Source organism: Heterodontus francisci, chromosome 19, assembly GCF_036365525.1.
Source record: "Heterodontus francisci isolate sHetFra1 chromosome 19, sHetFra1.hap1, whole genome shotgun sequence".
NCBI lineage: Eukaryota > Metazoa > Chordata > Chondrichthyes > Heterodontiformes > Heterodontidae > Heterodontus > Heterodontus francisci.
In genome coordinates this window covers 8,103,617-8,125,084 of record NC_090389.1, presented here as the reverse complement: position 1 = coordinate 8,125,084, position 21,468 = coordinate 8,103,617, and the positions used below count along the sequence as shown (strand labels likewise).

The 21,468-nt window shown below is 54.4% G+C and overlaps 1 protein-coding gene across 8 annotated transcripts in view; it reads left to right on the top strand.

The window, feature by feature from the left end:
- cacna2d2a (calcium channel, voltage-dependent, alpha 2/delta subunit 2a) overlaps window positions 1-21,468 on the top strand; it is a 1,382,174-nt gene that overhangs the window by 1,014,350 nt on the left and 346,356 nt on the right. The gene's annotated exons all lie outside the window — the stretch shown is intronic.

Genomic DNA, 21,468 nt, shown 5'->3' with positions numbered 1-21,468 from the left:
GCAGTCTGATCCCAGTGTGGGTGAGATGGGGAACAGCAGTCTGATCCCAGTGTCAGTGAGATGGGGAAGAGCAGTCTGATCCCAGTGTGAGTGAGATGGGGAAGAGCAGTCTGATCCCAGTGTGGGTGAGATGGGGAAGAGCAGTCTGATCCCAGTGTGGGTGAGATGGGGAACAGCAGTCTGATCCCAGTGTGGGTGAGATGGGGAAGAGCAGTCTGATCCCAGTGTGAGTGAGATGGGGAAGAGCAGTCTGATCCCAGTGTGGGTGAGATGGGGAAGAGCAGTCTGATCCCAGTGTGAGTGAGATGGGGAACAGCAGTCTGATCCCAGTGTGAGTGAGATGGGGAACAGCAGTCTGATCCCAGTGTGAGTGAGATGGGGAACAGCAGTCTGATCCCCGTGTGAGTGAGATGGGGAAGAGCAGTCTGATCCCAGTGTGGGTGAGATGGGGAACAGCAGTCTGATCCCAGTGTCAGTGAGATGGGGAAGAGCAGTCTGATCCCAGTGTGAGTGAGATGGGGAACAGCAGTCTGATCCCAGTGTGGGTGAGATGGGGAACAGCAGTCTGATCCCAGAGTGTGTGAGATGGGGAACAGCAGTCTGATCCCAGAGTGTGTGAGATGGGGAACAGCAGTCTGATCGCAGTGTGAGTGAGATGGGGAAGAGCAGTCTGATCCCAGTGTGAGTGAGATGGGGAAGAGCAGTCTGATCCCAGTGTGAGTGAGATGGTGAAGAGCAGTCTGATCCCAGTGTGAGTGAGATGGGGAACAGCAGTCTGATCCCAGTGTGAGTGAGATGGGGAACAGCAGTCTGATCCCAGTGTGAGTGAGATGGGGAACAGCAGTCTGATCCCAGTGTGAGTGAGATGGGGAACAGCAGTCTGATCCCAGTGTGAGTGAGATGGGGAACAGCAGTCTGATCCTAGTGTGGGTGAGATGGGGAAGAGCAGTCTGATCCCAGTGTGAGTGAGATGGGGAAGATCAGTCTGATCCCAGTGTGGGTGTGATGGGGAACAGCAGTCTGATCCCAGTGAGTGAGATGGGGAACAGCAGTCTGATCCCAGTGTGGGTGAGATGGGGAACAGCAGTCTGATCCCAGAGTGTGTGAGATGGGGAAGAGCAGTCTGATCCCAGTGTGAGTGAGATGGGGAAGAGCAGTCTGATCCCAGTGTGGGTGAGATGGGGAACAGCAGTCTGATCCCAGTGTGAGTGGGATGGGGAACAGCAGTCTGATCCCAGTGTGAGTGAGATGGGGAACAGCAGTCTGATCCCAGTGTGAGTGAGATGGGGAAGAGCAGTCTGATCCCAGTGTGAGTGAGATGGGGAAGAGCAGTCTGATCCCAGTGTGGGTGAGATGGGGAACAGCAGTCTGATCCCAGTGTGAGTGAGATGGGGAAGAGCAGTCTGATCCCAGTGTGAGTGAGATAGGGAAGAGCAGTCTGATCCCAGTGTGGGTGAGATGGGGAACAGCAGTCTGATCCCAGTGTGAGTGAGATGGGGAAGAGCCGTCTGATCCCAGTGTGAGTGAGATGGGGAAGAGCAGTCTGATCCCAGAGTGTGTGAGATGGGGAACAGCAGTCTGATCCCAGAGTGTGTGAGATGGGAAACAGCAGTCTGATCCCAGAGTGTGTGAGATGGGAAACAGCAGTCTGATCGCAGTGTGAGTGAGATGGGGAAGAGCAGTCTGATCCCAGTGTGAGTGAGATGGGGAAGAGCAGTCTGATCCCAGTGTGAGTGAGATGGTGAAGAGCAGTCTGATCCCAGTGTGAGTGAGATGGGGAACAGCAGTCTGATCCCAGTGTGAGTGAGATGGGGAACAGCAGTCTGATCCCAGTGTGAGTGAGATGGGGAACAGCAGTCTGATCCCAGTGTGAGTGAGATGGGGAACAGCAGTCTGATCCCAGTGTGAGTGAGATGGGGAACAGCAGTCTGATCCCAGTGTGAGTGAGATGGGGAACAGCAGTCTGATCCCAGTGTGAGTGAGATGGGGAACAGCAGTCTGATCCCCGTGTGAGTGAGATGGGGAACAGCAGTCTGATCCTAGTGTGGGTGAGATGGGGAAGAGCAGTCTGATCCCAGTGTGAGTGAGATGGGGAAGAGCAGTCTGATCCCAGTGTGAGTGAGATGGGGAACAGCAGTCTGATCCCAGTGTGAGTGAGATGGGGAACAGCAGTCTGATCCCCGTGTGAGTGAGATGGGGAACAGCAGTCTGATCCTAGTGTGGGTGAGATGGGGAACAGCAGTCTGATCCCAGTGTGAGTGAGATGGGGAACAGCAGTCTGATCCCAGTGTGAGTGAGATGGGGAACAGCAGTCTGATCCCAGTGTGAGTGAGATGGGGAAGAGCAGTCTGATCCCAGTGTGAGTGAGATGGGAATGAGCAGTCTGATCCCCGTGTGAGTGAGATGGCGAACAGCAGTCTGATCCTAGTGTGGGTGAGATGGGGAACAGCAGTCTGATCCCAGTGTGAGTGAGATGGGGAACAGCAGTCTGATCCCAGTGTGAGTGAGATGGGGAACAGCAGTCTGATCCCAGTGTGAGTGAGATGGGGAAGAGCAGTCTGATCCCAGTGTGAGTGAGATGGGAATGAGCAGTCTGATCCCAGTGTGAGTGAGATGGGTAACAGCAGTCTGATCCCAGTGTGGGTGAGATGGGGAAGAGCAGTCTGATCCCAGTGTGAGTGAGTGAGATGGGGTAGAGCAGTCTGATCCCAGTGTGAGTGAGATGGGGAAGAGCCGTCTGATCCCAGTGTGAGTGAAATGGGGAACAGCAGTCTGATCCCAGTGTGGGTGAGATGGGGAACAGCAGTCTGATCCCAGAGTGTGTGAGTGAGATGGGGAACAGCAGTCTGATCCCAGTGTGAGTGAGATGGGGAAGAGCAGTCTGATCCCAGTGTGAGTGAGATGGGGAACAGCAGTCTGATCCCAGTGTGAGTGAGATGGGGAACAGCAGTCTGATCCCAGTGTGAGTGAGTGAGATGGGGAAGAGCAGTCTGATCCCAGAGTGAGTGAGATGGGGAAGAGCAGTCTGATCCCAGTGTGAGTGAGATGGGGAACAGCAGTCTGATCCCAGTGTGAGTGAGATGGGGAAGAGCAGTCTGATCCCAGTGTGAGTGAGATGGGGAACAGCAGTCTGATCCCAGTGTGAGTGAGATGGGGAAGAGCAGTCTGATCCCAGTGTGAGTGAGTGAGATGGGGAAGAGCAGTCTGATCCCAGTGTGAGTGAGATGGGGAACAGCAGTCTGATCCCAGTGTGAGTGAGTGAGATGGGGAACAGCGGTCTGATCCCCGTGTGAGTGAGTGAGATGGGGAAGAGCAGTCTGATCCCAGTGTGAGTGAGATGGGGAACAGCAGTATGATCCCAGTGTGAGTGAGTGAGATGGGGAACAGCAGTCTGATCCCAGTGTGAGTGAGATGGGGAACAGCAGTCTGATCCCAGTGTGAGTGAGATGGGGAAGAGCAGTCTGATCCCAGTGTGAGTGAGATGGGAATGAGCAGTCTGATCCCAGTGTGAGTGAGATCGGGAAGAGCAGTCTGATCCCAGTGTGAGTGAGATGGGTAACAGCAGTCTGATCCCAGTGTGGGTGAGATGGGGAAGAGCAGTCTGATCCCAGTGTGAGTGAGTGAGATGGGGTAGAGCAGTCTGATCCCAGAGTGTGTGAGTGAGATGGGGAAGAGCAGTCTGATCCCAGTGTGAGTGAGATGGGGAAGAGCCGTCTGATCCCAGTGTGAGTGAGATGGGGAACAGCAGTCTGATCCCAGTGTGGGTGAGATGGGGAACAGCAGTCTGATCCCAGAGTGTGTGAGTGAGATGGGGAACAGCAGTCTGATCCCAGTGTGAGTGAGATGGGGAAGAGCAGTCTGATCCCAGTGTGAGTGAGATGGGGAACAGCAGTCTGATCCCAGTGTGAGTGAGATGGGGAACAGCAGTCTGATCCCAGTGTGAGTGAGTGAGATGGGGAAGAGCAGTCTGATCCCAGTGTGAGTGAGTGAGATGGAGAACAGCAGTCTGATCCCAGTGTGAGTGAGTGAGATGGGGAAGAGCAGTCTGATCCCAGTGTGAGTGAGATGGGGAACAGCAGTCTGATCCCAGTGTGAGTGAGTGAGATGGGGAACAGCGGTCTGATCCCCGTGTGAGTGAGTGAGATGGGGAAGAGCAGTCTGATCCCAGTGTGAGTGAGATGGGGAACAGCAGTATGATCCCAGTGTGAGTGAGTGAGATGGGGAACAGCTGTCTGATCCCAGTGTGAGTGAGTGAGATGGGGAACAGCAGTCTGATCCCAGAGTGTGTGAGTGAGATGGGGAACAGCAGTCTGATCCCAGTGTGAGTGAGATGGGGAAGAGCAGTCTGATCCCAGTGTGAGTGAGATGGGGAACAGCAGTCTGATCCCAGTGTGAGTGAGATGGGGAACAGCAGTCTGATCCCAGTGTGAGTGAGTGAGATGGAGAACAGCAGTCTGATCCCAGTGTGAGTGAGTGAGATGGGGAAGAGCAGTCTGATCCCAGTGTGAGTGAGATGGGGAACAGCAGTCTGATCCCAGTGTGAGTGAGTGAGATGGGGAACAGCGGTCTGATCCCCGTGTGAGTGAGTGAGATGGGGAAGAGCAGTCTGATCCCAGTGTGAGTGAGATGGGGAACAGCAGTATGATCCCAGTGTGAGTGAGTGAGATGGGGAACAGCTGTCTGATCCCAGTGTGAGTGAGTGAGATGGGGAACAGCTGTCTGATCCCAGTGTGAGTGAGTGAGATGGGGAAGAGCAGTCTGATCCCAGTGTGAGTGAGATGGGGAACAGCAGTCTGATCCCAGTGTGAGTGAGTGAGATGGGGAAGAGCAGTCTGATCCCAGTGTGAGTGAGATGGGGAACAGCAGTCTGATCCCAGTGTGAGTGAGATGGGGAAGAGCAGTCTGATCCCAGAGTGAGTGAGATGGGGAAGAGCAGTCTGATCCCAGAGTGAGTGAGATGGGGAAGAGCAGTCTGATCCCAGAGTGTGTGAGTGAGATGGGGAAGAGCAGTCTGATCCCAGTGTGAGTGAGATGGGGAAGAGCAGTCTGATCCCAGAGTGTGTGAGTGAGATGGGGAAGAGCAGTCTGATCCCAGTGTGAGTGAGATGGGGAACAGCAGTCTGATCCCAGTGTGAGTGAGATGGGGAAGAGCAGTCTGATCCCAGAGTGAGTGAGATGGGGAAGAGCAGTCTGATCCCAGAGTGAGTGAGATGGGGAAGAGCAGTCTGATCCCAGAGTGTGTGAGTGAGATGGGGAAGAGCAGTCTGATCCCAGTGTGAGTGAGATGGGGAAGAGCAGTCTGATCCCAGAGTGTGTGAGTGAGATGGGGAAGAGCAGTCTGATCCCAGTGTGAGTGAGATGGGAATGAGCAGTCTGATCCCAGTGTGAGTGAGATCGGGAAGAGCAGTCTGATCCCAGTGTGAGTGAGATGGGGAAGAGCAGTCTGATCCCAGAGTGTGTGAGTGAGATGGGGAAGAGCAGTCTGATCCCAGTGTGAGTGAGATGGGGAAGAGCAGTCTGATCCCAGAGTGTGTGAGTGAGATGGGGAAGAGCAGTCTGATCCCAGTGTGAGTGAGATGGGAATGAGCAGTCTGATCCCAGTGTGAGTGAGATCGGGAAGAGCAGTCTGATCCCAGTGTGAGTGAGATGGGTAACAGCAGTCTGATCCCAGTGTGGGTGAGATGGGGAAGAGCAGTCTGATCCCAGTGTGAGTGAGTGAGATGGGGTAGAGCAGTCTGATCCCAGTGTGAGTGAGATGGGGAAGAGCAGTCTGATCCCAGAGTGTGTGAGTGAGATGGGGAAGAGCCGTCTGATCCCAGTGTGAGTGAGATGGGGAACAGCAGTCTGATCCCAGTGTGAGTGAGATGGGGAACAGCAGTCTGATCCCAGTGTGAGTGAGATGGGGAACAGCAGTCTGATCCCAGTGTGAGTGAGATGGGGAAGAGCAGTCTGATCCCAGTGTGAGTGAGTGAGATGGAGAACAGCAGTCTGATCCCAGTGTGAGTGAGATGGGGAACAGCAGTCTGATCCCAGTGTGAGTGAGTGAGATGGAGAACAGCAGTCTGATCCCAGTGTGAGTGAGTGAGATGGGGAAGAGCCGTCTGATCCCAGTGTGAGTGAGATGGGGAACAGCAGTCTGATCCCAGTGTGAGTGAGTGAGATGGGGAACAGCGGTCTGATCCCCGTGTGAGTGAGTGAGATGGGGAAGAGCAGTCTGATCCCAGTGTGAGTGAGATGGGGAACAGCAGTATGATCCCAGTGTGAGTGAGTGAGATGGGGAACAGCAGTCTGATCCCAGTGTGAGTGAGATGGGGAACTGCAGTCTGATCCCAGTGTGAGTGAGTGAGATGGGGAACAGCAGTCTGATCCCAGAGTGTGTGAGTGAGGTGGGGAAGAGCAGTCTGATCCCAGTGTGAGTGAGATGGGGAACAGCAGTCTGATCCCAGAGTGTGTGAGTGAGATGGGGAACAGCAGTCTGATCCCAGAGTGTGTGAGTGAGATGGGGAACAGCAGTCTGATCCCAGTGTGAGTGAGATGGGGAACAGCAGTCTGATCCCAGTGTGAGTGAGATGGGGAACAGCAGTCTGATCCCAGTGTAAGTGAGATGGGGAACAGCAGTCTGATCCCAGTGTGGGTGAGATGGGGAACAGCAGTCTGATCCCAGTGTGAGTGAGATGGGGAACAGTAGTCTGATCCCAGTGTGAGTGAGCAGGGGAAGAGCAGTCTGATCCCAGTGTGAGTGAGATGGGGAAGAGCAGTCTGATCCCAGTGGGAGTGAGATGGGGAACAGCAGTCTGACCCAGTGTGAGTCAGATGGGGAAGAGCAGTCTGATCCCAGTGTGAGTGAGATGGGGAACAGCAGTCTGATCCCAGTGTCAGTGAGATGGGGAACAGCAGTCTGATCCCAGGATGAGTGAGATGGGGAACAGCAGTCTGATCCCAGTGTGAGTGAGCTGGGGAAGAGCAGTCTGATCCCAGTGTGAGTGAGATGGGGAAGAGCAGTCTGATCCCAGTGTGAGTGAGATGGGGAAGAGCAGTCTGATCCCAGTGTGGGTGAGATGGGGAAGAGCAGTCTGATCACAGTGTGGGTGAGATGGGGGAGAGCAGTCTGATCCCAGTGTGAGTGAGATAGGGAACAGCAGTCTGATCCCAGTGTGGGTGAGATGGGGAACAGCAGTCTGATCCCAGTGTGAGTGAGATGGGAAACAGCAGTCTGATCCCAGTGTGAGTGAGATGGGGAAGAGCAGTCTGATCCCAGTGTGGGTGAGATGGGGAACAGCAGTCTGATCCTAGTGTGGGTGAGATGGGAAACAGCAGTCTGATCCCAGTGTGGGTGAGATGGGGAAGAGCAGTCTGATCCCAGTGTGGGTGAGATGGGGAAGAGCAGTCTCATCCCAGTGTGAGTGAGATGGGGAAGAGCAGTCTGATCCCAGTGTGAGTGAGATAGGGAACAGCAGTCTGATCCCAGTGTGGGTGAGATGGGGAACAGCAGTCTGATCCCAGTGTGAGTGAGATGGGAAACAGCAGTCTGATCCCAGTGTGGGTGAGATGGGGAAGAGCAGTCTGATCCCAGTGTGGGTGAGATGGGGAAGAGCAGTCTCATCCCAGTGTGAGTGAGATGGGGAAGAGCAGTCTGATCCCAGAGTGAGTGAGATGGGGAAGAGCAGTCTCATCCCAGTGTGGGTGAGATGGGGAAGAGCAGTCTCATCCCAGTGTGAGTGAGATGGGGAAGAGCAGTCTGATCCCAGTGTGGGTGAGATGGGGAAGAGCAGTCTCATCCCAGTGTGGGTGAGATGGGGAAGAGCAGTCTCATCCCAGTGTGAGTGAGATGGGGAAGAGCAGTCTGATCCCAGAGTGTGTGAGATGGGGAACAGCAGTCTGATCCCAGAGTGTGTGAGATGGGAAACAGCAGTCTGATCGCAGTGTGAGTGAGATGGGGAACAGCAGTCTGATCCCAGTGTGAGTGAGATGGGGAAGAGCAGTCTGATCCCAGTGTGAGTGAGATGGTGAAGAGCAGTCTGATCCCAGTGTGAGTGAGATGGGGAACAGGAGTCTGATCCCAGTGTGAGTGAGATGGGGAACAGCAGTCTGATCCCAGTGTGAGTGAGATGGGGAACAGCAGTCTGATCCCAGTGTGAGTGAGATGGGGAACAGCAGTCTGATCCTAGTGTGGGTGAGATGGGGAAGAGCAGTCTGATCCCAGTGTGAGTGAGATGGTGAAGAGCAGTCTGATCCCAGTGTGAGTGAGATGGGGAACAGGAGTCTGATCCCAGTGTGAGTGAGATGGGGAACAGCAGTCTGATCCCAGTGTGAGTGAGATGGGGAACAGCAGTCTGATCCTAGTGTGTGTGAGATGGGGAAGAGCAGTCTGATCCCAGTGTGAGTGAGATGGGGAAGAGCAGTCTGATCCCAGTGTGAGTGAGATGGGGAACAGCAGTCTGATCCTAGTGTGGGTGAGATGGGGAACAGCAGTCTGATCCCAGTGTGAGTGAGATGGGGAAGAGCAGTCTGATCCCAGTGTGAGTGAGTGAGATGGGGAAGAGCAGTCTGATCCCAGTGTGAGTGAGTGAGATGGGGAAGAGCCGTCTGATCCCAGTGTGAGTGAGATGGGGAAGAGCAGTCTGATCCCAGTGTGAGTGAGTGAGATGGGGAAGAGCCGTCTGATCCCAGTGTGAGTGAGATGGGGAACAGCAGTCTGATCCCAGTGTGGGTGAGATGGGGAACAGCAGTCTGATCCCAGTGTGAGTGAGATGGGGAAGAGCCGTCTGATCCCAGTGTGAGTGAGATGGGGAACAGCAGTCTGATCCCAGTGTGAGTGAGTGAGATGGAGAACAGCAGTCTGATCCCAGTGTGAGTGAGTGAGATGGGGAAGAGCAGTCTGATCCCAGTGTGAGTGAGATGGGGAACAGCAGTCTGATCCCAGTGTGGGTGAGATGGGGAACAGCAGTCTGATCCCAGTGTGAGTGAGATGGGGAAGAGCCGTCTGATCCCAGTGTGAGTGAGATGGGGAACAGCAGTCTGATCCCAGTGTGAGTGAGTGAGATGGAGAACAGCAGTCTGATCCCAGTGTGAGTGAGTGAGATGGGGAACAGCAGTCTGATCCCAGTGTGAGTGAGTGAGATGGGGAACAGCGGTCTGATCCCCGTGTGAGTGAGTGAGATGGGGAAGAGCAGTCTGATCCCAGTGTGAGTGAGATGGGGAACAGCAGTATGATCCCAGTGTGAGTGAGTGAGATGGGGAACAGCAGTCTGATCCCAGTGTGAGTGAGATGGGGAACAGCAGTCTGATCCCAGTGTGGGTGAGATGGGGAACAGCAGTCTGATCCCAGTGTGAGTGAGATGGGGAAGAGCCGTCTGATCCCAGTGTGAGTGAGATGGGGAACAGCAGTCTGATCCCAGTGTGAGTGAGTGAGATGGAGAACAGCAGTCTGATCCCAGTGTGAGTGAGTGAGATGGGGAAGAGCAGTCTGATCCCAGTGTGAGTGAGATGGGGAACAGCATTCTGATCCCAGTGTGAGTGAGTGAGATGGGGAACAGCGGTCTGATCCCCGTGTGAGTGAGTGAGATGGGGAAGAGCAGTCTGATCCCAGTGTGAGTGAGATGGGGAACAGCAGTATGATCCCAGTGTGAGTGAGTGAGATGGGGAACAGCAGTCTGATCCCAGTGTGAGTGAGATGGGGAACTGCAGTCTGATCCCAGTGTGAGTGAGTGAGATGGGGAACAGCAGTCTGATCCCAGAGTGTGTGAGTGAGGTGGGGAAGAGCAGTCTGATCCCAGTGTGAGTGAGATGGGGAACAGCAGTCTGATCCCAGAGTGTGTGAGTGAGATGGGGAACTGCAGTCTGATCCCAGAGTGTGTGAGTGAGATGGGGAACAGCAGTCTGATCCCAGTGTGAGTGAGATGGGGAACAGCAGTCTGATCCCAGTGTGAGTGAGATGGGGAACAGCAGTCTGATCCCAGTGTAAGTGAGATGGGGAACAGCAGTCTGATCCCAGTGTGGGTGAGATGGGGAACAGCAGTCTGATCCCAGTGTGAGTGAGATGGGGAACAGTAGTCTGATCCCAGTGTGAGTGAGCAGGGGAAGAGCAGTCTGATCCCAGTGTGAGTGAGATGGGGAAGAGCAGTCTGATCCCAGTGGGAGTGAGATGGGGAACAGCAGTCTGACCCAGTGTGAGTCAGATGGGGAAGAGCAGTCTGATCCCAGTGTGAGTGAGATGGGGAACAGCAGTCTGATCCCAGTGTCAGTGAGATGGGGAACAGCAGTCTGATCCCAGGATGAGTGAGATGGGGAACAGCAGTCTGATCCCAGTGTGAGTGAGCTGGGGAAGAGCAGTCTGATCCCAGTGTGAGTGAGATGGGGAAGAGCAGTCTGATCCCAGTGTCAGTGAGATGGGGAACAGCAGTCTGATCCCAGGATGAGTGAGATGGGGAACAGCAGTCTGATCCCAGTGTGGGTGAGATGGGGAACAGCAGTCTGATCCCAGTGTGAGTGAGATGGGGAACAGCAGTCTGATCCCAGTGTGGGTGAGATGGGGAAGAGCAGTCTGATCCCAGTGTGAGTGAGATGGGGAACAGCAGTCTGATCCCAGTGTGAGTGAGATGGGGAAGAGCAGTCTGATCCCAGTGTGAGTGAGATGGGGAACAGCAGTCTGAACCCAGTGTGAGTGAGATGGGGAAGAGCAGTCTGATCCCAGTGTGAGTGAGATGGGTAAGAGCAGTCTGATCCCAGTGTGAGTGATTTGGGGAACAGCAGTCTGATCCCAGTGTGAGTGAGATGGGTAAGAGCAGTCTGATCCCAGTGTGAGTGAGATGGGGAACAGCAGTCTGATCCCAGTGTGAGTGATTTGGGGAACAGCAGTCTGAACCCAGTGTGAGTGAGATGGGGAACAGCAGTCTTATCCCAGTGTGAGTGAGATGGGGAACAGCAGTCTGATCCCAGTGTGGGTGAGATGGGGAAGAGCAGTCTGATCCCAGTGTGAGTGAGATGGGGAACAGCAGTCTGATCCCAGTGTGAGTGATTTGGGGAACAGCAGTCTGATCCCAGTGTGAGTGAGATGGGGAACAGCAGTCTGATCCCAGTGTGAGTGATTTGGGGAACAGCAGTCTGATCCCACTGTGAGTGAGATGGGGAACAGCAGTCTGATCCCAGTGTGAGTGAGATGGGGAAGAGCAGTCTGATCCCAGTGTGAGTGAGATGGGGAACAGCAGTCTGATCCCAGTGTGAGTGAGATGGGGAACAGCAGTCTGATCCCAGTGTGAGTGAGATGGGGAACAGCAGTCTGATCCCAGTGTGAGTGAGATGGGGAACAGCAGTCTGATCCCAGTGTGAGTGATTTGGGGAACAGCAGTCTGATCCCAGTGTGAGTGAGATGGGGAACAGCAGTCTGATCCCAGTGTGAGTGAGATTGGGAACAGCAGTCTGATCCCAGTGTGAGTGAGATGGGGAACAGCAATCTGATCCCAGTGTGAGTGAGATGGGGAACAGCAGTCTGATCCCAGTGTGAGTGAGATGGGGAACAGCAGTCTGATCCCAGTGTGAGTGAGATTGGGAACAGCAGTCTGATCCCAGTGTGAGTGAGATGGGGAACAGCAGTCTGATCCCAGTGTGAGTGAGATGGGGAAGAGCAGTCTGATCCCAGTGTGAGTGAGATGGGGAAGAGCAGTCTGATCCCAGTGTGAGTGAGATGGGGAACAGCAGTCTGATCCCAGTGTGGGTGAGATGGGGAACAGCAGTCTGATCCCAGTGTGAGTGAGATGGGGAAGAGCAGTCTGATCCCAGTGTGAGTGAGATGGGGAAGAGCAGTCTGATCCCAGTGTGAGTGAGATGCGGAACAGCAGTCTGATCCCAGTGTGAGTGAGATGGGGAACAGCAGTCTGATCCCAGTGTGAGTGAGATGGGGAACAGCAGTCTGATCCCAGTGTGAGTGAGCTGCGGAAGAGCAGTCTGATCCCAGTGTGAGTGAGATGGGGAACAGCAGTCTGATCCCAGTGTGAGTGAGATGGGGAAGAGCAGTCTGATCCCAGTGTGAGTGAGATGGGGAACAGCAGTCTGATCCCAGTGTGAGTGAGATGGGGAACAGCAGTCTGATCCCCGTGTGAGTGAGATGGGGAAGAGCAGTCTGATCCCAGTGTGAGTGAGATGGGGAAGAGGAGTCTGATCCTAGTGTGGGTGAGATGGGGAAGAGCAGTCTGATCCTAGTGTGGGTGAGATGGGGAAGAGCAGTCTGATCCCAGTGTGGGTGAGATGGGGAACAGCAGTCTGATCCCAGTGTGAGTGAGATTGGGAAGAGCAGTCTGATCCCAGTGTCAGTGAGATGGGGAACAGCAGTCTGATCCCAGTGTGAGTGAGATGGGGAACAGCAGTCTGATCCCAGTGTGAGTGAGATGGGGAACAGCAGTCTGATCCCAGTGTGGGTGAGATGGGGAAGAGCAGTCTGATCCCAGTGTGAGTGAGATGGGGAACAGCAGTCTGATCCCAGTGTGGGTGAGATGGGGAACAGCAGTCTGATCCTAGTGTGGGTGAGATGGGGAAGAGCAGTCTGATCCCAGTGTGGGTGAGATGGGGAACAGCAGTCTGATCCCAGTGTGGGTGAGATGGGGAACAGCAGTCTGATCCCAGTGTGAGTGAGATGGGGAAGAGCAGTCTGATCCCAGTGTGAGTGAGATGGGGAAGAGCAGTCTGATCCCAGTGTGGGTGAGATGGGGAACAGCAGTCTGATCCCAGTGTGAGTGAGATGGGGAAGAGCAGTCTGATCCCAGTGTGAGTGAGATGGGGAAGAGCAGTCTGATCCCAGTGTGAGTGAGATGGGGAACAGCAGTCTGATCCCAGTGTGGGTGAGATGGGGAAGAGCAGTCTGATCCCAGTGTGAGTGAGATGGGGAACAGCAGTCTGATCCCAGTGTGAGTGAGATGGGGAACAGCAGTCTGATCCTAGTGTGAGTGAGATGGGGAACAGCAGTCTGATCCCAGTGTGAGTGAGCTGGGGAACAGCAGTCTGATCCCAGTGTGAGTGAGATGGGGAACAGCAGTCTGATCCCAGTGTCAGTGAGATGGGGAACAGCAGTCTGATCCTAGTGTGAGTGAGATGGGGAACAGCAGTCTGATCCCAGTGTGGGTGAGATGGGGAACAGCAGTCTGATCCTAGTGTGAGTGAGATGGGGAACAGCAGTCTGATCCCAGTGTGGGTGAGATGGGGAACAGCAGTCTGATCCTAGTGTGAGTGAGATGGGGAACAGCAGTCTGATCCCAGTGTGAGTGAGATGGGGAAGAGCCGTCTGATCCCAGTGTGAGTGAGATGGGGAACAGCAGTCTGATCCCAGTGTGAGTGAGTGAGATGGAGAACAGCAGTCTGATCCCAGTGTGAGTGAGTGAGATGGGGAAGAGCAGTCTGATCCCAGTGTGAGTGAGATGGGGAACAGCATTCTGATCCCAGTGTGAGTGAGTGAGATGGGGAACAGCGGTCTGATCCCCGTGTGAGTGAGTGAGATGGGGAAGAGCAGTCTGATCCCAGTGTGAGTGAGATGGGGAACAGCAGTATGATCCCAGTGTGAGTGAGTGAGATGGGGAACAGCAGTCTGATCCCAGTGTGAGTGAGATGGGGAACTGCAGTCTGATCCCAGTGTGAGTGAGTGAGATGGGGAACAGCAGTCTGATCCCAGAGTGTGTGAGTGAGGTGGGGAAGAGCAGTCTGATCCCAGTGTGAGTGAGATGGGGAACAGCAGTCTGATCCCAGAGTGTGTGAGTGAGATGGGGAACTGCAGTCTGATCCCAGAGTGTGTGAGTGAGATGGGGAACAGCAGTCTGATCCCAGTGTGAGTGAGATGGGGAACAGCAGTCTGATCCCAGTGTGAGTGAGATGGGGAACAGCAGTCTGATCCCAGTGTAAGTGAGATGGGGAACAGCAGTCTGATCCCAGTGTGGGTGAGATGGGGAACAGCAGTCTGATCCCAGTGTGAGTGAGATGGGGAACAGTAGTCTGATCCCAGTGTGAGTGAGCAGGGGAAGAGCAGTCTGATCCCAGTGTGAGTGAGATGGGGAAGAGCAGTCTGATCCCAGTGGGAGTGAGATGGGGAACAGCAGTCTGACCCAGTGTGAGTCAGATGGGGAAGAGCAGTCTGATCCCAGTGTGAGTGAGATGGGGAACAGCAGTCTGATCCCAGTGTCAGTGAGATGGGGAACAGCAGTCTGATCCCAGGATGAGTGAGATGGGGAACAGCAGTCTGATCCCAGTGTGAGTGAGCTGGGGAAGAGCAGTCTGATCCCAGTGTGAGTGAGATGGGGAAGAGCAGTCTGATCCCAGTGTCAGTGAGATGGGGAACAGCAGTCTGATCCCAGGATGAGTGAGATGGGGAACAGCAGTCTGATCCCAGTGTGGGTGAGATGGGGAACAGCAGTCTGATCCCAGTGTGAGTGAGATGGGGAACAGCAGTCTGATCCCAGTGTGGGTGAGATGGGGAAGAGCAGTCTGATCCCAGTGTGAGTGAGATGGGGAACAGCAGTCTGATCCCAGTGTGAGTGAGATGGGGAAGAGCAGTCTGATCCCAGTGTGAGTGAGATGGGGAACAGCAGTCTGAACCCAGTGTGAGTGAGATGGGGAAGAGCAGTCTGATCCCAGTGTGAGTGAGATGGGTAAGAGCAGTCTGATCCCAGTGTGAGTGATTTGGGGAACAGCAGTCTGATCCCAGTGTGAGTGAGATGGGTAAGAGCAGTCTGATCCCAGTGTGAGTGAGATGGGGAACAGCAGTCTGATCCCAGTGTGAGTGATTTGGGGAACAGCAGTCTGAACCCAGTGTGAGTGAGATGGGGAACAGCAGTCTTATCCCAGTGTGAGTGAGATGGGGAACAGCAGTCTGATCCCAGTGTGGGTGAGATGGGGAAGAGCAGTCTGATCCCAGTGTGAGTGAGATGGGGAACAGCAGTCTGATCCCAGTGTGAGTGATTTGGGGAACAGCAGTCTGATCCCAGTGTGAGTGAGATGGGGAACAGCAGTCTGATCCCAGTGTGAGTGATTTGGGGAACAGCAGTCTGATCCCACTGTGAGTGAGATGGGGAACAGCAGTCTGATCCCAGTGTGAGTGAGATGGGGAAGAGCAGTCTGATCCCAGTGTGAGTGAGATGGGGAACAGCAGTCTGATCCCAGTGTGAGTGAGATGGGGAACAGCAGTCTGATCCCAGTGTGAGTGAGATGGGGAACAGCAGTCTGATCCCAGTGTGAGTGAGATGGGGAACAGCAGTCTGATCCCAGTGTGAGTGATTTGGGGAACAGCAGTCTGATCCCAGTGTGAGTGAGATGGGGAACAGCAGTCTGATCCCAGTGTGAGTGAGATTGGGAACAGCAGTCTGATCCCAGTGTGAGTGAGATGGGGAACAGCAATCTGATCCCAGTGTGAGTGAGATGGGGAACAGCAGTCTGATCCCAGTGTGAGTGAGATGGGGAACAGCAGTCTGATCCCAGTGTGAGTGAGATTGGGAACAGCAGTCTGATCCCAGTGTGAGTGAGATGGGGAACAGCAGTCTGATCCCAGTGTGAGTGAGATGGGGAAGAGCAGTCTGATCCCAGTGTGAGTGAGATGGGGAAGAGCAGTCTGATCCCAGTGTGAGTGAGATGGGGAACAGCAGTCTGATCCCAGTGTGGGTGAGATGGGGAACAGCAGTCTGATCCCAGTGTGAGTGAGATGGGGAAGAGCAGTCTGATCCCAGTGTGAGTGAGATGGGGAAGAGCAGTCTGATCCCAGTGTGAGTGAGATGCGGAACAGCAGTCTGATCCCAGTGTGAGTGAGATGGGGAACAGCAGTCTGATCCCAGTGTGAGTGAGATGGGGAACAGCAGTCTGATCCCAGTGTGAGTGAGCTGCGGAAGAGCAGTCTGATCCCAGTGTGAGTGAGATGGGGAACAGCAGTCTGATCCCAGTGTGAGTGAGATGGGGAAGAGCAGTCTGATCCCAGTGTGAGTGAGATGGGGAACAGCAGTCTGATCCCAGTGTGAGTGAGATGGGGAACAGCAGTCTGATCCCCGTGTGAGTGAGATGGGGAAGAGCAGTCTGATCCCAGTGTGAGTGAGATGGGGAAGAGGAGTCTGATCCTAGTGTGGGTGAGATGGGGAAGAGCAGTCTGATCCTAGTGTGGGTGAGATGGGGAAGAGCAGTCTGATCCCAGTGTGGGTGAGATGGGGAACAGCAGTCTGATCCCAGTGTGAGTGAGATTGGGAAGAGCAGTCTGATCCCAGTGTCAGTGAGATGGGGAACAGCAGTCTGATCCCAGTGTGAGTGAGATGGGGAACAGCAGTCTGATCCCAGTGTGAGTGAGATGGGGAACAGCAGTCTGATCCCAGTGTGGGTGAGATGGGGAAGAGCAGTCTGATCCCAGTGTGAGTGAGATGGGGAACAGCAGTCTGATCCCAGTGTGGGTGAGATGGGGAACAGCAGTCTGATCCTAGTGTGGGTGAGATGGGGAAGAGCAGTCTGATCCCAGTGTGGGTGAGATGGGGAACAGCAGTCTGATCCCAGTGTGGGTGAGATGGGGAACAGCAGTCTGATCCCAGTGTGAGTGAGATGGGGAAGAGCAGTCTGATCCCAGTGTGAGTGAGATGGGGAAGAGCAGTCTGATCCCAGTGTGGGTGAGATGGGGAACAGCAGTCTGATCCCAGTGTGAGTGAGATGGGGAAGAGCAGTCTGATCCCAGTGTGAGTGAGATGGGGAAGAGCAGTCTGATCCCAGTGTGAGTGAGATGGGGAACAGCAGTCTGATCCCAGTGTGGGTGAGATGGGGAAGAGCAGTCTGATCCCAGTGTGAGTGAGATGGGGAACAGCAGTCTGATCCCAGTGTGAGTGAGATGGGGAACAGCAGTCTGATCCTAGTGTGAGTGAGATGGGGAACAGCAGTCTGATCCCAGTGTGAGTGAGCTGGGGAACAGCAGTCTGATCCCAGTGTGAGTGAGATGGGGAACAGCAGTCTGATCCCAGTGTCAGTGAGATGGGGAACAGCAGTCTGATCCTAGTGTGAGTGAGATGGGGAACAGCAGTCTGATCCCAGTGTGGGTGAGATGGGGAACAGCAGTCTGATCCTAGTGTGAGTGAGATGGGGAACAGCAGTCTGATCCCAGTGTGGGTGAGATGGGGAACAGCAGTCTGATCCTAGTGTGAGTGAGATGGGGAACAGCAGTCTGATCCCAGTGTGAGTGAGCTGGGGAACAGCAGTCTGATCCCAGTGTGAGTGAGCTGGGGAACAGCAGTCTGATCCCAGTGTGGGTGAGATGGGGAAGAGCAGTCTGATCCCAGTGTGAGTGAGATGGGGAACAGCAGTCTGATCCCAGTGTGAGTGAGATGGGGAACAGCAGTCTGATCCTAGTGTGAGTGAGATGGGGAACAGCAGTCTGATCCCAGTGTGAGTGAGATGGGGAACAGCAGTCTGATCCCAGTGTGAGTGAGCTGGGGAACAGCAGTCTGATCCCAGTGTGAGTGAGATGGGGAACAGCAGTCTGATCCCAGTGTGAGTGCGATGGGGAAGAGCAGTCTGATCCCAGTGTGAGTGAGATGGGGAACAGCAGTCTGATCCCAGTGTGAGTGAGATGGGGAACAGCAGTCTGATCCCAGTGTGAGTGAGATGGGGAACAGCAGTCTGATCCCAGTGTCGGTGAGATGGGGAAGAGCAGTCTGATCCCAGTGTGAGTGAGATGGGGAACAGCAGTCTGATCCCAGTGTGAGTGAGATGGGGAACAGCAGTCTGATCCCAGTGTGGGTGAGATGGGGAACAGCAGTCTGATCCCAGTGTGAGTGAGATGGGGAACAGCAGTCTGATCCCAGTGTGAGTGAGATGGGGAACAGCAGTCTGATCCCAGTGTGAGTGAGATGGGGAACAGCAGTCTGATCCCAGTGTGAGTGAGATGGGGAAGAGCAGTCTGATCCCAGTGTGAGTGAGATGGGGAAGAGCAGTCTAATCCCAGTGTGAGTGAGATGGGGAAGAGCAGTCTGATCCCAGGGTGGGTCAGATGGGGAACAGCAGTCTGATCCCAGTGTGAGTGAGATGGGGAACAGCAGTCTGATCCCAGTGTGAGTGAGATGGGGAACAGCAGTCTGATCCCAGTGTGAGTGCGATGGGGAAGAGCAGTCTGATCCCAGTGTGAGTGAGATGGGGAACAGCAGTCTGATCCCAGTGTGAGTGAGATGGGGAACTGCAGTCTGATCCCAGTGTGAGTGAGTGAGATGGGGAACAGCAGTCTGATCCCAGAGTGTGTGAGTGAGGTGGGGAAGAGCAGTCTGATCCCAGTGTGAGTGAGGTGGGGAACAGCAGTCTGATCCCAGAGTGTGTGAGTGAGATGGGGAACAGCAGTCTGATCCCAGAATGTGTGAGTGAGATGGGGAACAGCAGTCTGATCCCAGTGTGAGTGAGATGGGGAACAGCAGTCTGATCCCAGTGTGAGTGAGATGGGGAACAGCAGTCTGATCCCAGTGTGGGTGAGATGGGGAACAGCAGTCTGATCCCAGTGTGAGTGAGATGGGGAACAGTAGTCTGATCCCAGTGTGAGTGAGCAGGGGAAGAGCAGTCTGATCCCAGTGTGAGTGAGATGGGGAAGAGCAGTCTGATCCCAGTGGGAGTGAGATGGGGAACAGCAGTCTGACCCAGTGTGAGTCAGATGGGGAAGAGCAGTCTGATCCCAGTGTGAGTGAGATGGGGAACAGCAGTCTGATCCCAGTGTCAGTGAGATGGGGAACAGCAGTCTGATCCCAGGATGAGTGAGATGGGGAACAGCAGTCTGATCCCAGTGTGAGTGAGCTGGGGAAGAGCAGTCTGATCCCAGTGTGAGTGAGATGGGGAAGAGCAGTCTGATCCCAGTGTCAGTGAGATGGGAACAGCAGTCTGATCCCAGGATGAGTGAGATGGGGAACAGCAGTCTGATCCCAGTGTGGGTGAGATGGGGAACAGCAGTCTGAACCCAGTGTGAGTGAGATGGGGAAGAGCAGTCTGATCCCAGTGTGAGTGAGATGGGTAAGAGCAGTCTGATCCCAGTGTGAGTGATTTGGGGAACAGCAGTCTGATCCCAGTGTGAGTGAGATGGGTAAGAGCAGTCTGATCCCAGTGTGAGTGATTTGGGGAACAGCAGTCTGAACCCAGTGTGAGTGAGATGGGGAAGAGCAGTCTAATCCCAGTGTGAGTGAGATGGGGAAGAGCAGTCTGATCCCAGTGTGAGTGAGATGGGGAACAGCAGTCTGATCCCAGTGTGGGTGAGATGGGGAAGAGCAGTCTGATCCCAGTGTGAGTGAGATGGGGAACAGCAGTCTGATCCCAGTGTGAGTGATTTGGGGAACAGCAGTCTGATCCCAGTGTGAGTGAGATGGGGAAGAGCAGTCTGATCCCAGTGTGAGTGAGATGGGGAACAGCAGTATGATCCCAGTGTGAGTGAGATGGGGAACAGCAGTCTGATCCCAGTGTGAGTGAGATGGGGAACAGCAGTCTGATCCCAGTGTGAGTGAGATGGGGAACAGCAGTCTGATCCCAGTGTGAGTGAGATGGGGAACAGCAGTCTGATCCCAGTGTGAGTGATTTGGGGAACAGCAGTCTGATCCCATTGTGAGTGAGATGGGGAACAGCAGTCTGATCCCAGTGTGAGTGAGATGGGGAACAGCAGTCTGATCCCAGTGTGAGTGAGATGGGGAACAGCAGTCTGATCCCAGTGTGAGTGAGATTGGGAACAGCAGTCTGATCCCAGTGTGAGTGAGATGGGGAACAGCAGTCTGATCCCAGTGTGAGTGAGATGGGGAACAGCAGTCTGATCCCAGTGTGAGTGAGATGGGGAAGAGCAGTCTGATCCCAGTGTGAGTGAGATGGGGAAGAGCAGTCTGATCCCAGTGTGAGTGAGATGGGGAACAGCAGTCTGATCCCAGTGTGAGTGAGATGGGGAACAGCAGTCTGATCCCAGTGTGAGTGAGATGGGGAACAGCAGTCTGATCCCAGTGTGAGTGAGATGGGGAACAGCAGTCTGATCCCAGTGTGAGTGAGATTGGGAAGAGCAGTCTGATCCCAGTGTGAGTGAGATGGGGAAGAGCAGTCTGATCCCAGTGTGAGTGAGATGGGGAACAGCAGTCTGATCCCAGTGTGGGTGAGATGGGGAACAGCAGTCTGATCCCAGTGTGAGTGAGATGGGGAAGAGCAGTCTGATCCCAGTGTGAGTGAGATGGGGAACAGCAGTCTGATCTCAGTGTGAGTGAGATGGGGAACAGCAGTCTCATCCCAGTGTGGGTGAGATGGGGAAGAGCAGTCTGATCCCAGTGTGAGTGAGATGCGGAACAGCAGTCTGATCCCAGTGTGAGTGAGATGGGGAACAGCAGTCTGATCCCAGTGTGAGTGAGATGGGGAACAGCAGTCTGATCCCAGTGTGAGTGAGATGGGGAACAGCAGTCTGATCCCAGTGTGAGTGAGATGGGGAAGAGCAGTCTGATCCCAGTGTGAGTGAGATGGGGAACAGCAGTCTGATCCCAGTGTGAGTGAGATGGGGAACAGCAGTCTGATCCCAGGGTGGGTCAGATGGGGAACAGCAGTCTGATCCCAGTGTGAGTGAGATGGGGAACAGCAGTCTGATCCCCGTGTGAGTGAGATGGGGAAGAGCAGTCTGATCCCAGTGTGAGTGAGATGGGGAAGAGGAGTCTGATCCTAGTGTGGGTGAGATGGGGAAGAGCAGTCTGATCCTAGTGTGGGTGAGATGGGGAAGAGCAGTCTGATCCCAGTGTGAGTGAGATGGGGAAGAGGAGTCTGATCCTAGTGTGGGTGAGATGGGGAAGAGCAGTCTGATCCCAGTGTGAGTGAGATGGGGAAGAGCAGTCTGATCCCAGTGTGGGTGAGATGGGGAACAGCAGTCTGATCCCAGTGTGAGTGAGATTGGGAAGAGCAGTCTGATCCCAGTGTCAGTGAGATGGGGAACAGCAGTCTGATCCCAGTGTGAGTGAGATGGGGAACAGCAGTCTGATCCCAGTGTGAGTGAGATGGGGAACAGCAGTCTGATCCCAGTGTGGGTGAGATGGGGAAGAGCAGTCTGATCCCAGTGTGGGTGAGATGGGGAAGAGCAGTCTGATCCCAGTGTGAGTGAGATGGGGAAGAGCAGTCTGATCCCAGTGTGGGTGAGATGGGGAACAGCAGTCTGATCCTAGTGTGGGTGAGATGGGGAAGAGCAGTCTGATCCCAGTGTGGGTGAGATGGGGAACAGCAGTCTGATCCCAGTGTGGGTGAGATGGGGAACAGCAGTCTGATCCCAGTGTGAGTGAGATGGGGAAGAGCAGTCTGATCCCAGTGTGAGTGAGATGGGGAAGAGCAGTCTGATCCCAGTGTGGGTGAGATGGGGAACAGCAGTCTGATCCCAGTGTGAGTGAGATGGGGAAGAGCAGTCTGATCCCAGTGTGAGTGAGATGGGGAAGAGCAGTCTGATCCCATTGTGAGTGAGATGGGGAACAGCAGTCTGATCCCAGTGTGAGTGAGATGGGG